This window comes from Sardina pilchardus, chromosome 22 (genome assembly GCF_963854185.1).
Source record: "Sardina pilchardus chromosome 22, fSarPil1.1, whole genome shotgun sequence".
Lineage (NCBI taxonomy): Eukaryota > Metazoa > Chordata > Actinopteri > Clupeiformes > Clupeidae > Sardina > Sardina pilchardus.
The window spans coordinates 27,569,813-27,581,614 of NC_085015.1; the positions used below are offsets into that span (position 1 = coordinate 27,569,813).

At 43.3% G+C, this 11,802-nt stretch overlaps 1 long non-coding RNA gene across 2 annotated transcripts; it reads left to right on the plus strand.

The window, feature by feature from the left end:
• The first annotated feature begins 4,692 nt into the window (after positions 1-4,692).
• LOC134070324 (uncharacterized) lies at positions 4,693-7,883 on the plus strand. 2 transcript variants are annotated; one of them, XR_009936918.1, is made up of 6 exons: positions 4,693-4,757; positions 5,545-6,006; positions 6,140-6,230; positions 6,321-6,400; positions 6,609-6,704; positions 7,670-7,883. It is a non-coding gene; the product is annotated as an uncharacterized LOC134070324 (long non-coding RNA). The 2 variants fall into 2 exon arrangements; XR_009936919.1 differs by having other exon boundaries at positions 6,140-6,221.
• Positions 7,884-11,802: the final 3,919 nt, after the last annotated feature.

An 11,802-nucleotide genomic window follows, 5' to 3' on the forward strand; every position in this document is an offset into this window, starting at 1 on the left:
CCACTCTCACCCTGCATTATGAATGAGATACAATCCATTTTCAACTGTGTCACTCGTTGTGAAGGCTCCTCCAACACACTACATCAATAGCAGTTTCTGAGCACAATTGAGAGGGAGAGAGAGAAGGAGAGAAAGAGAGAAAGAGAGAGGGAGAGAGGAAGAGAGAAATGGAGAGATTGTTTAGATTGTTTCATGACAACGATATGAGATGACATAGCGAACATAGACTAAACAATTTGTTTATCGTTTTTAGTATTACAAAAGTTTAAAGTATTTTCATCATTGAAACATTATCACAGAAAAATAATACAATTGCAAACACTTTGGTGGTTTTGGTCACAAGAATATACCATTTTATTTTTCTGCACAGCATTTTTCCCTCTCCATTACAAATGATGTATTAAATAGCAAATATAGCATGAATGTAATCTTTAGTATTCTCTGCAATATTTTCATGAAAGTGATAATGTAAATATATTCAATTGGCTATTTAATTCTGAATGTCAGTATTCATTCCACTATCATGCTGATTATGCTACAGTAATGCAGGAAAACAATGAGAAGCTTTTCTAAACACTTGCAAAATTATAGGTCATAAATTACAAGAAGGAGGAAAATCTGCCAATTATATAAATTGGAAAAAATGCCTTAAAGGATTTTCTGCTTGACATTTGTGGATGGTTCAATATTGCCAATAGAAAACTTACAGATGCTCAACCAAAGCCCTTAATCCATTTTGTTAACAAATACCATTAAGGCATTAAGAAAAAGATAATTTGCACAACGTGTATGCTTTTCTCTTCTCCACATTTTTTTGATGTATTTCAGATACATTTCTCATGAAAACATCATTGTGGGCAGCACTGTTTATCTCACAGACGCTGCGCCAGTGCCAAATTTCATCTCCTTAAAGTGGCAAACTTCCTAATTAGGTTATATCGCCTCCAGTCATATTTTTCAAGAGTCTTTTCTGTGTTCACTGGAAGACCAATTAGCACTGGAAGCCTCGTGAACAAGCCATAATGAGTGCACACAGCCCTGGTGAAAAGCAAATACCAGGACTTTGCAATAAGGAGCTTATTTCCCCTCTTCTTTCTGCGCAAGCCAGCTGGCTCGAAAATGTCATAAAACCAGAGAATAAAAACGTGCAAAGCATCAGCTTTAGAGGGACAAGCTGTCCATCTAGGAATATCTGCCTGCACCATAAGATGGCCAGTAGAAAAAAAAAAAAGCCAGCCAAGGCTGGATGTGAACGAAGACTTCAGAGCATGAATGGCAAGGCGGTTTTCGCTTTGCTAAACAGAGTGCATTCTTCCCGAGATTTAACATGAATAAGCTTGAATTTTGGAGGATTACTCTTGATGGTGTGTTTATTTCTTTGGGTGCTAACACTACTTGGCATGTTCGGTGGGTGCGCCCGGGCCAAGTCTCCCTGCCAGCAGTGTGCTGAGGGAGTGCTCTTTGAAAAAGAAAGATCTGTTTTCTTCCTTATCACTCCCTCAATGCTGTGCCTCTCGCAGCGGCAGTTTCATTTAGGATTTGGAGGAAAGCTGTATTATTTTCTCATTTAACCTCGCGCACATTTTCAGAAGTCTTTGCTTTGTTCTAAATATATTTTGGAATAATGTGATAATTAAAAAGTTAAAGGTTAAATAATGTATTTTTCAAGGTTGGGTTAGGTTCAGTGGCAGAGGCAGCTACAAATAAAAATGCTGGACTCGACATGCCCTCTTTACAGCACCAGCCATTTCCACGTTTTGAACTGAAACACGCACAAGTCCCGAACGCAGCATACACGTGGGCACTTGAAACAAATCTATATTTGATGTGTAGGCAGCTGGCAGTGGTGTCATGTCGTTGCCCGTGTGTTGGTGTGCCCTGCCACCATAAGCGGGCAGCTGCCTGTTGTCCGGAGCGAGACATTTCCTCTGAGTGTCGGCCGCGGCGTCCGCGTCTGTCCCTTCAGTGCAACATTAAGGGCCTAGCCTGGGGTGGCCTCTCACATCAGCTCCGGCCTGCTCAGCCCACCTCCCCGCCCCGCCACCCCGCCGGCCTGCCTGACACAGAACAGAGGCCCCCGACTCCATTTTGTGATTTCCTCTGATAGGAGACCTTGAACAGAGCCCTGTAACTTGTCGAGTGCTGCACGCTTGCGCCGAATGCAAGCCACCAGCTCCGGCGCGCAACAGCACGCCCCCAGGATAACAAGGCTTTGTAACCACATGAAGAGCCCCTCTGATGTCCGGGATGATGTTTGCCGCCAATCTTGCAGCCGGGAAAAAGAAGCAGCGAGCGCCGGAGCCTCGGCGAGACAAGAGGAGACGCTGCGCCTCGGAGAGATGCTGGGGTCATAAATGCCGGTCTCGTACCACCTACGCACCGACTGCTGCTCACGCCCTCCCTCCCTCAATCCATGAAAAAGTAAAGCAAAGTGAGAGGGGGAAGTTCTGTGTGAAGCCAGAGAATGAAAGAGAGAGAGGGAGAGAGAGAGAAAGAGAGAGAGAGAGAGAAAGAGAGGGAGAGAGAGAAAGTGAGACAGAAGCCAATTTAAGGAGGTTCAGCTCCTCGCAAATGGATAGAGACAGAGTTTAACAGACTTGGCTTGTGGTGTGTCTCTGTGCTTGGTGATTAACTTCGACTGCCATTCCCATAGGCAGAAAGCACACTTTGACTGTTTTGCAGCAAGTGCATGAAAATTAGTATTAAAAGTCGAGCGCCTGGGCAATGTTCCAGACATGACAGTCTGCTTTCAATAAATCCCCACCGCTGATTGCAAGTGAAACTGCCTTCCGGATTTGCCCTCCGTTTTCAAGAGTTCACTTAACTGGGGGTTCCCCCTGCTATTTTTAATATCAAAACCCCATTTTGAGTCCATTTGGACGTGGACACCTTGTTCTGGTTAAAGGGACACTTCTGCTTTCTATAGGAAGCTTCCCTAATTCGATCCAGGCAGCGGCAGGAGCCCCATGGTACTGGGAATATGGCAAGCCTATGTTTTTCTACACATCATGAAGCGATCAGGGCAGTGAGGTTGAACAGCTTTGACAGGCCTGTATACAGTAAGGTCCTCTCCAGCTCAACACTATTCTTCCTGTTCACGGTTCATGTAATGTTGACATTGGATAGATATTTCCTGCTCATTACTGTGGAGTTTCTGAATCGGATGACACATTTTTCTAGACTTTTTCAAAGAGCCCAACATGTTTCTTCCTTTAATTGGTCTTTGTGTATGGGCTTTATTGTCATTAACTCATATGGGCATATGGCATTTGTTGATGCGGTCCTATTGGTGTGATAAAAGAAACGAGTCCTTGTGTTTACACGCTGTTTTCCCTCCTTTTGTTGTGAATTTGATGCAACAGCCATTGAAATACAGGCATCCACTCAGGCTATATATCAGTCAGAATAGGCTAAATTGAAGTATGGAGTTGAAGAGTTGTCAAAAAAAGCTATTTCTCTGCCTCGGGGTGACTCCAGGGAGCACCTCCTTTTAAATCTAAAGAAACAGCATCGATATCAGCATCTGATGCATCCGCCTCCCCCCACACACTTCACTCTTACACCCTCTTTCTTTTCTTTCTTTCTTTCAATTCTTTCTTTCTTTCAATTCTTTCTTTTTTCTTTCATTTATTCTTTATTTTTTTGTTCTGTGTCTCTGTCTTTCTTTCTTTCACACACTTTGCAACAGTGCCCCACATATTTCCTTTTGCAATGTTGTGATTTGGGGAACTGCTGAAATGCGTGACCCACATGTAAATGGCCCCTAAAATTGTGAATAAAGAAAACAGTTCAAAGGCTAAATGGAGACCTTGTCCTAGTTTGTTATTAGATATCCATCTCTTGATAAGGTGAAATCTCTCTCTCTCTTTCTCTCTTTCTTTCCCTCTCTCTCTCTCTCTCTCTATTTGTCTCACCCTCTTGCCCCCTCCCCTGTTAGAGCTCACATGTCAGAAACCTGCCAGGCTTCCCCAGGAAAAGAAGCAGGAACAATGGCGGTGACCTTTGTGGAGAACCCATGGGCTCTGTTCCTGCTTTTGGCTGAGGGCAAGCGGTGTCACTGGCCTGCACCTCAGGAATGACCTCCAGGGATGGCTGGTGGAGAGAGAGGCTGTTAGGTTGATCTGCAGCCCCCCTCCCTCCCCGCCACACCAGCCCCCATGAACCCCACCGTAGCAGGCCTCTGAGGGGGCTCGGAGGAGGCCCCTCGCTGTTGTTTCAAACCCGCTCCCCCATCTCACGTTTCAGGCTGTGCCAGACAAAGGAGAGGGCCGGGGAGTTCTGGCAGGAACTCATCAGTGACATTAACACGGAAGTGAGTCCACAGAGGATTGGACTGATAACTTTTCAGGGGAGCTGGAAAAAAGGGAGATGTAGTTTCATTTTGGGGTATTTAAACAGGGCAAAGGTTCACCCTCACTCAAAAAAAGGAAATTAGCTGATTGTAACATTTACTTAAGTATAACATGCATTTCCTACTAAATAATTTTGTGTTACAACATTTACTTAAATAAATCATGTTACATTTGCCTTTAGTTCAACTGTATAGATTTTAATCGATTCAATTAAGTTAGAATAACATGAAACAATCAATTTAAAAAATAAGAATGTAGTTTAGCCTGCTCCTGACCATTAGATGGCGTGAGTGTGCGATCGGGCTGGATGCCAACACCTGAAATACACGAAGAAATGCCTATGCATCTTTTGAATGTCCTGGCTGTGCTGTGCTGGTGAAGAGTCTGCTTTTTAAGCTCTAAAAGGTAATTATATCAACTGTAGTTATTATGTGTGTTCATGTTATATAAGACGGGAATTCCACTCTTAGTTTTTATACAGTGTGTATTCTATTAGGTGTTGATAAATATTTTTTTCAACCAACAGCTAAACCAAACGGCTTTAAAGTTAGCAGCTAGCTATCAAAAAATGTTGCTCTAGTCTAGCAGTATCTATGCTAATATGTTTTTTAGACATTTTCTGAAGCTTACTTCTCTGGTTGTGTTTGAGAGAATCCATGAGTAGCAATTATTTATTTTTTTCACAAGTTAGTGGAACGTAATTAGAGGTGGCGTGGTGACAAGTCAAGAAGTGTGAAAGGTTTTAGGTTTACCTAAGGTTGGTTTGGTTGTGTGGGTGTGAGTGGATGTGTGTGCGCCTCAGTGAAGGTAAACCCCTGATAAACAAGCCTCGGAATGTTCAATGTACTAACTAACATTGCTGAAGTGGATACATGTGAGTCTCTGCTTGTTGATTGTATCAAACAATGTAGTGCATTGTTGGGCACATAGATGCAAACAAGAGGAATTAAAAGTAAGTCTTTTGACCGCGAAAATTAAGCTGTAGCACAATAAAGAGTGGAAAAATGGTACCTTAAAAATGCTTCTCGCCCAAGCCATGTGTATCACTGATTGAGATTCATTCTTGTTTAGAGGCTGACCTATTAAGCTAGGATGAAGGCTATCCACCTCCACCTCTATGTTGAGTCTAATTATGAGACATTCAAGATATCAGTTTTCAAGATTTTAATTCATCTTTCTCCATTACATCAAGGTCACTGCCAAGGTATGCTGATCTGCTGTCCGACTGCAAGTGTTCCTCCAACTGCACCTATCTGAAGTAGAGCTGTACCAGTGACCTAGCCTGATTGCCATCGACTTGAAAGGCTCTGCGAGACTTCAGTCTGACCAAGAGCCTGTGCTAACACGGTTTCTCCCAGCGCTGGTTGACCCGCCTCATTTAAGTGCCTCGATTTGCTACTGGTCGATGTCAGAAAGCGGTTTGCCGAGTTTAAACCAATAACAACACTCTTTCCTCTGCCTTGAACATGCCTCTACCCAGAGCCGTAGGAGCTGCTCAAAGTTGATTGGTTCTCGACCAAAGGGGGCAGTTCCGCAGATTTCGGGAATTCAGAAATCCTTCCCGATTAGCAGTTGACCAGACCAGCGACAGCAACGCCGAAGGTGTTACGTCACTGGGAGGGCGTGCCAGGCTACCAGTGACCACAAGTTAAAGGTGCACTCTTGTGATTTGAACTTTTTCATTACCTAGCCTAAAAGTCAAGAAAAGTGCAAGTTAATAAACAAATAGTGCTCCTATCAGAGGTGGAGAAAATGAATAATGAGGATCAGGTGTTGTTGTTGATCAGATTTTTGCCCACCGACATCAAGAAGTAGTCTGAGATGCACCCATGATGGCTGAATTAAGACGAGGTGGCCAGCATTTTCAATGTGTGTGAGGTAAGTGAAGCAAAATCCTTTCTGTTTTACATAATCTACAATTAAAAATTGATGACATGACTTTTGTTGTTGTTTTTTTTTTTTCCATAGCTGTGTGCGGAATTCAAGGGATCACTGGATGGATGCTCCATCTGCAAACCTGATGAAGGCATTTAGTACCTATGACTGAGGTATGATAACCTTGTAAATGAGTGTTCAACCAGGCATTAGAGATTTGGAACATGGTCAGATAAATTCTTCGTACTTTCAATTGGGAGATAATGTTTTGATCATTTATTTTTTGCAAATTAAAAGTGCTATCAATAATTGCCATAGCCAGCATGAGGTACCATGGTGTGGTTGTTGCAAGGTGTGTTTGTTTTATTCTCTGATATACAGGATTCTGGCATTGATGTCTGCCACGAATGTGCTCTCCTCTCAAGGGACTGTGCCTATATGAATGAAGACCCTTAGAGCGTCGTGAAGGAATACATGGTATGTATTCCACAAGTTAATTTGATTTATTTTACTAATCAAATTTTAATAGTACAGAATGTCTTTTAATAGTATAGAATGTGTTTATTACTATATTGCTAAAAGTATTGGGTCACCTGCCTTGACCCCCATATGAACTTCAGTCACATCCTATCCTTAATCCATAGGGTTTAATATGATGTCGGTCCACCCTTTGCAGCTATAACAGCTTCAACTCTTCTGGGAAGGCTTTCCACAAGAGTGTGTTGAAGAGAATTTTGAGCATTCTCCCAGAAGCGCATGTGAGGTCACACTGATGTTGGATGAGGAGACTGGTTCTCAGTCTGCGCTCTAATTCATCTCAAAGGTGTTCTGTTGGGTTGAGGTCAGGACTCTGTGCAGGCCAGTCAAGTTCATCCACACCAAACTCTGTCATCCAGGAACAGGCCATCCTGGGCTTGGCCTCTAAGTTCCAGTGAAAACTCTGAATGCTTCAGCATTAACCAAGAGATTTTAGACAATTCCATGCTCCCAACTTTGGGGATGACCACTTCCTGTTCCAACATGACTGTACCAGTGCACCAAGCAAGGTCCATGCAGACATGGATGACAGAGTTTGGTGTGGATGAACTTGACTGGCCTCCACAGAGTCCTGACCTCAACCCAATAGAACACCTTTGGGATGAATTAAAGCAGAGACTGAGAGCCAGTCTCCTCGTCCAACATCAGTGTATGACTTCACAAATATGCTGAAAGAATGGGCAAAAAGTCCCATAAACACTCCTAAACCTTGTGGAAAGCCTTCCCAGAGGAGTTGAAGCTGTTATAGCTGCAAAGGGTGGACTTATGTCATATTGAGCCCTATGGATTAAGAATAGGATGTGACTGAAGTTCATGTGGGGGTCAAGGCAGGTGACCCAATACTTTTGGCAATATAGTGTATAACAGATAATGAGCACTTTAAAAAATCTCTTGTTTTGTTACAGCCAGGGGTTCGTAGTCACACGGTAGAGACCATATATGGCATCAGATGGCATATCCCCCCCCCCGAGGACGTTTGGATCATAGGAGCTACGTAACGTACCATTTGCTTTTGGACTGTGTTTACTTATATGAGCAGCTACAGTTTCTACTTTCTAAACAATGTTTAATTGTATCTGTTATGTGAAGACACACGATATGCACTTCAGTGAGCATTTAAATGTGCACTTGAACCCTTAACATGCAATATAGCTTTACAATATTGTGATGGTTTTTTTGTATGTTAGGCTCTTTCAATATAAAAGTTGAATGTTGTGCACTTAAACCGTAATGTGAATATAAGGCTTGAAATACAGTTTGTATATCAAAAAACATCTTTGTCTGTTATTTGTTTTATCTTTTAGGCCTGTCATTGCATAATGTTTACCCCTTTTGGTGTTAACTTAAATGTAATACTTTGAACAGAGTTAATTAAATCATGGAAAGTATTTCCATGTGATTCAATTGCTCTCTTTCAGCATGAAGTAATTCATTTGAACCAACTTGATTTACTTGGGTTTGTGCAACTTAATTTGAAGTAGTTTTCAATAAGTTAAGTCAACTTAAATAGATTGTGTTAACCCAACCTAAGTAAATTATGTGGGCTCCAAACCTTGCAAACAAGTTTAATGGACCCTAACAAATAAAGTTGAACTAACCAAAGTACCTTAAGTTGGACCAAAGATATTGCTTAATGTTGAAAGTAAGTTATTTAATCATGTGGAAATACTTTCCATGATTTTTTTAAGTAAATTCAACTAATCATTTTTTTGAGTGCTGTTACAGAAAAAAAATCTTTTGGAAAGACACACAATCTGTACTATCCGTGGATAATTTTCCTATTTATATGGAAAGCTTTGGGTCCACAGTTTCTTTGTTTGTTTGTCCATGAACCGAGGACTAAATAACAACGCCACAACATTAAAATACAGAGTGCTTCTCTTTGGCAGTAACCATGTCATACCATCTGGCATATTATGACTGATCCCCTCTGAACCTATGGACTGAATATCTTCATTCCACACAGATATAAGAGCACAAAGGGTTCACATATCCATCGGGACTCGAGTTGTTTGTTATGGAACGCAGGTTATCACAAAGGACTGTTTTGTCCTAAAATAACCCAAAACCCGTGCATATTGTACTTTGTTGCACTTCTCAGTCTGTTTGGTATAATTATTTGCATATAAATGGCAACAGACACACACATACCACCCCCCCCCCCACACACACAAACACACACACACACACACACACACACACACAAATAAACACGAAAGGACAAAAACATGTCCAGAGCCAAGAGTCACCTCAAAACTAAAAAAGGTCATGTAAAACGCAACCACAGTTGCTCCTCATTCCACCTGGGTTAATATGCACGCACACACACACACACACACACACACACAAACTAAATATATATAAAAAACACGCAGCCGTGAAAAACCCTGTGGTGAGATGCACCTGGGCATTGCACACACACCCCGGGTGACCATATGGATGGGGCCGAGACGAGAGCATGGCAGCACCTGAGAGCTCCTGCAGACGCCGCGCTGGAGCATGTGGAGGAGCCAAGGGTTGGAGCCACGAGAGCACCTGGGCATTCCCTGTGCCCAGCGCCCAGCGCGGCCATGTGGGCGAGGGGGAACGGGGCCGCCAGGGCCGACCAGGCAGGGCCTCCCGCACCTGAGCTCCCCATACTCCCCCCCCCTCACACACACACACACACACACACACACACTCTCCCAGCGTACCCCCCCTGCCCCACGCAGGGCCTCCGGCCAGCTGGGACCGAGCGCTGAGCTGAGCTGAGCTGAGGCAGGGGCTGCGGCTACGGTGTGTCTGGTGCAGTCATGCTGAAGAGCCATGCCAGAGTGGTGACGTGTCTGCACACACGAGGAGACAACAGCGCCGAGGAGCAGCATACCATTTCAGACGAGGTTACACAAAGTTCTTAACGCAGACTTTACGCAACTATTCATGCTTGGGCAGAGAGATATAAATGTTCAATTATTGTAATAAGTTGAATGAATGTTTAACATTTCAGCTGCCTGTCATGGTAGTGTGACAGAGTAAGGTACACTTTTCTGCAAGGAGAACGTCTAAGTAGAAATGGTGACTTTCGACCCTCTTAGTGCTTTAAGATATGCTAGCCTACCCCCCATTAAGAGCAGCACAGCCCTGTAAGCCTCTGATGGCACAAGTGAGGATACAGTTAAATGCTCATTTAGCTTCCAGCTTATTGCTCATATGACTTGTTCGTTCATTATCTCTTCATCTGCGTTTCAATTTGATCATTTCGAGCTTTTAATGGTGTCATATCTTTCTTTTATTGGACCATCATTCCAGTGCTGTTTCTTAAGAGATACCGTGCGGGCCAGTATTGTACTATTGCCATTTGTGAAATATCTCTTTTCATGAGCTTTATTTGATTACTTTAATCTTTTATTTTCACGTTTCACGTACAATACCACCATTACAGGGAGGCAGATGCCTTCTTAAACTGCTATTATTGTCAAGGGCCTGCTCTCCTCGACAACACCTGTTCTGTGGCAATTTGCTTGTTTACTGCCGAAGTATGAAGGTGATAATTTATACCAAGCTTTTGTTTGTTCCCTGGCCATACCCCTGCTGCTATGTCGACCAACACACTGATAACACAACTGTGTGTGTGTGTGTGTGTGTGTGTGTGTGTGTGTGTGTGTGTGTGTGTGTGTGTGCACGTGTGCAACGTGTGAATATGTGTACAAGTGTGAGAGTATATATTAGCATGTGTGTGTCTTCTGAAAAGATCTTTGTCTAAAAGAGTGTGCGCGCCTGCATGTGTGTGTGTGTGTGTGTGTGTGTGTGTGTGTGTGTGTGTGTGTGTGGGCGATGGCTAAGGTCAGGATGGGGGAGGGATGGGTGGGTGGGTGGGTGGATGCGGAGGGACGCATCTAAAGGTGTGGGGCTGCAGGTTGGCTCCATGCTTTTTGCTTGACAGCCTCGCCATGCCCTCTCCGGGTGTGCCAAGTGCCCCACCATTAATTTATGATTTAAAGTAATTAACTTTTGCTGATTAAAGTAATTATTTCAAGTGCATTACACTCTGGCCCAAATGATGTGTGGAACTCCTCTCTCCCCGTCCGGGCAAACGGCCTGCCAAGCGCTTTAAAGCCGCATCGGGGAGTGCGCGGTGCCCACTGCCAGTCCGACAAATCTGCTATCACTCATGACTGACTTGTACAAACTGCTGGCATTAATGCTGGGCCCTGGCACTCAGATGAGTGCTGCTTCACTTACCTTCCCCCGCAGTAAACAAGCGGCACTTGGAAGGGCTGTTAATGTTGTGCTAGGCGGCTCTCTCAAGGTGACAGAGTATTAAATGGTGTGTGCTTGTCACATCAGCCAGGGCGACGTGGGCTTTCGCATGGTGCATGCTCTTTGCATTTGTTTGCATTTTTTTCCCCTGTTTTTTTTCCAGCAAACTATTTAGATTCCCCAATAGAGGAGTTACAAGGGTGAATATGTTTGTGTGCATGTTCTCTCTCTCTGTGTTTGTGAGTGTGTGTGTGTGTGGGAGTGAGAGAGCAAGAGAGAGAGAGAGAGCAAGAGAGAAAAAGAGAGAGTGAGAGAGAAAGAGAGAGAGAAGAGATGGTCTACATCCTGACTGTTTTCATTGGCTAAGTTGTACATGCTGTGGGATAAATGCACCAACTGGCAAGATTGCCGTGCTTAACAGTGGTGACACGCACCCGTGCCAACTATGACAAGCCCATCCATTTTCCAGCCGCTGCCACTGCCATGGCCAAAAGAACCACTTTCAAATCCTTTTTTTTTCTCTCAGAAACAAAAGAAAGAAAAAAGAAAGAGAAAATAAGAAACAAAACAAAGTAGAAAAGAAAAAATCAGTGAAAATGGTCAAGAAACCAAACCGATATAATCAGTCAACATATTTACATTTTAGTCAAGTAAAGCATACTATTTGAAATGATATATCCATTTAGCTACTTGGAAATGAATGCTGATTTAATGTACTCATCCTACACAGCTGATGATTAGTACACTGCTAATGGTGGAGATGAGGCTGTATAAGAGGACACAGTGTTAAATGGTGATC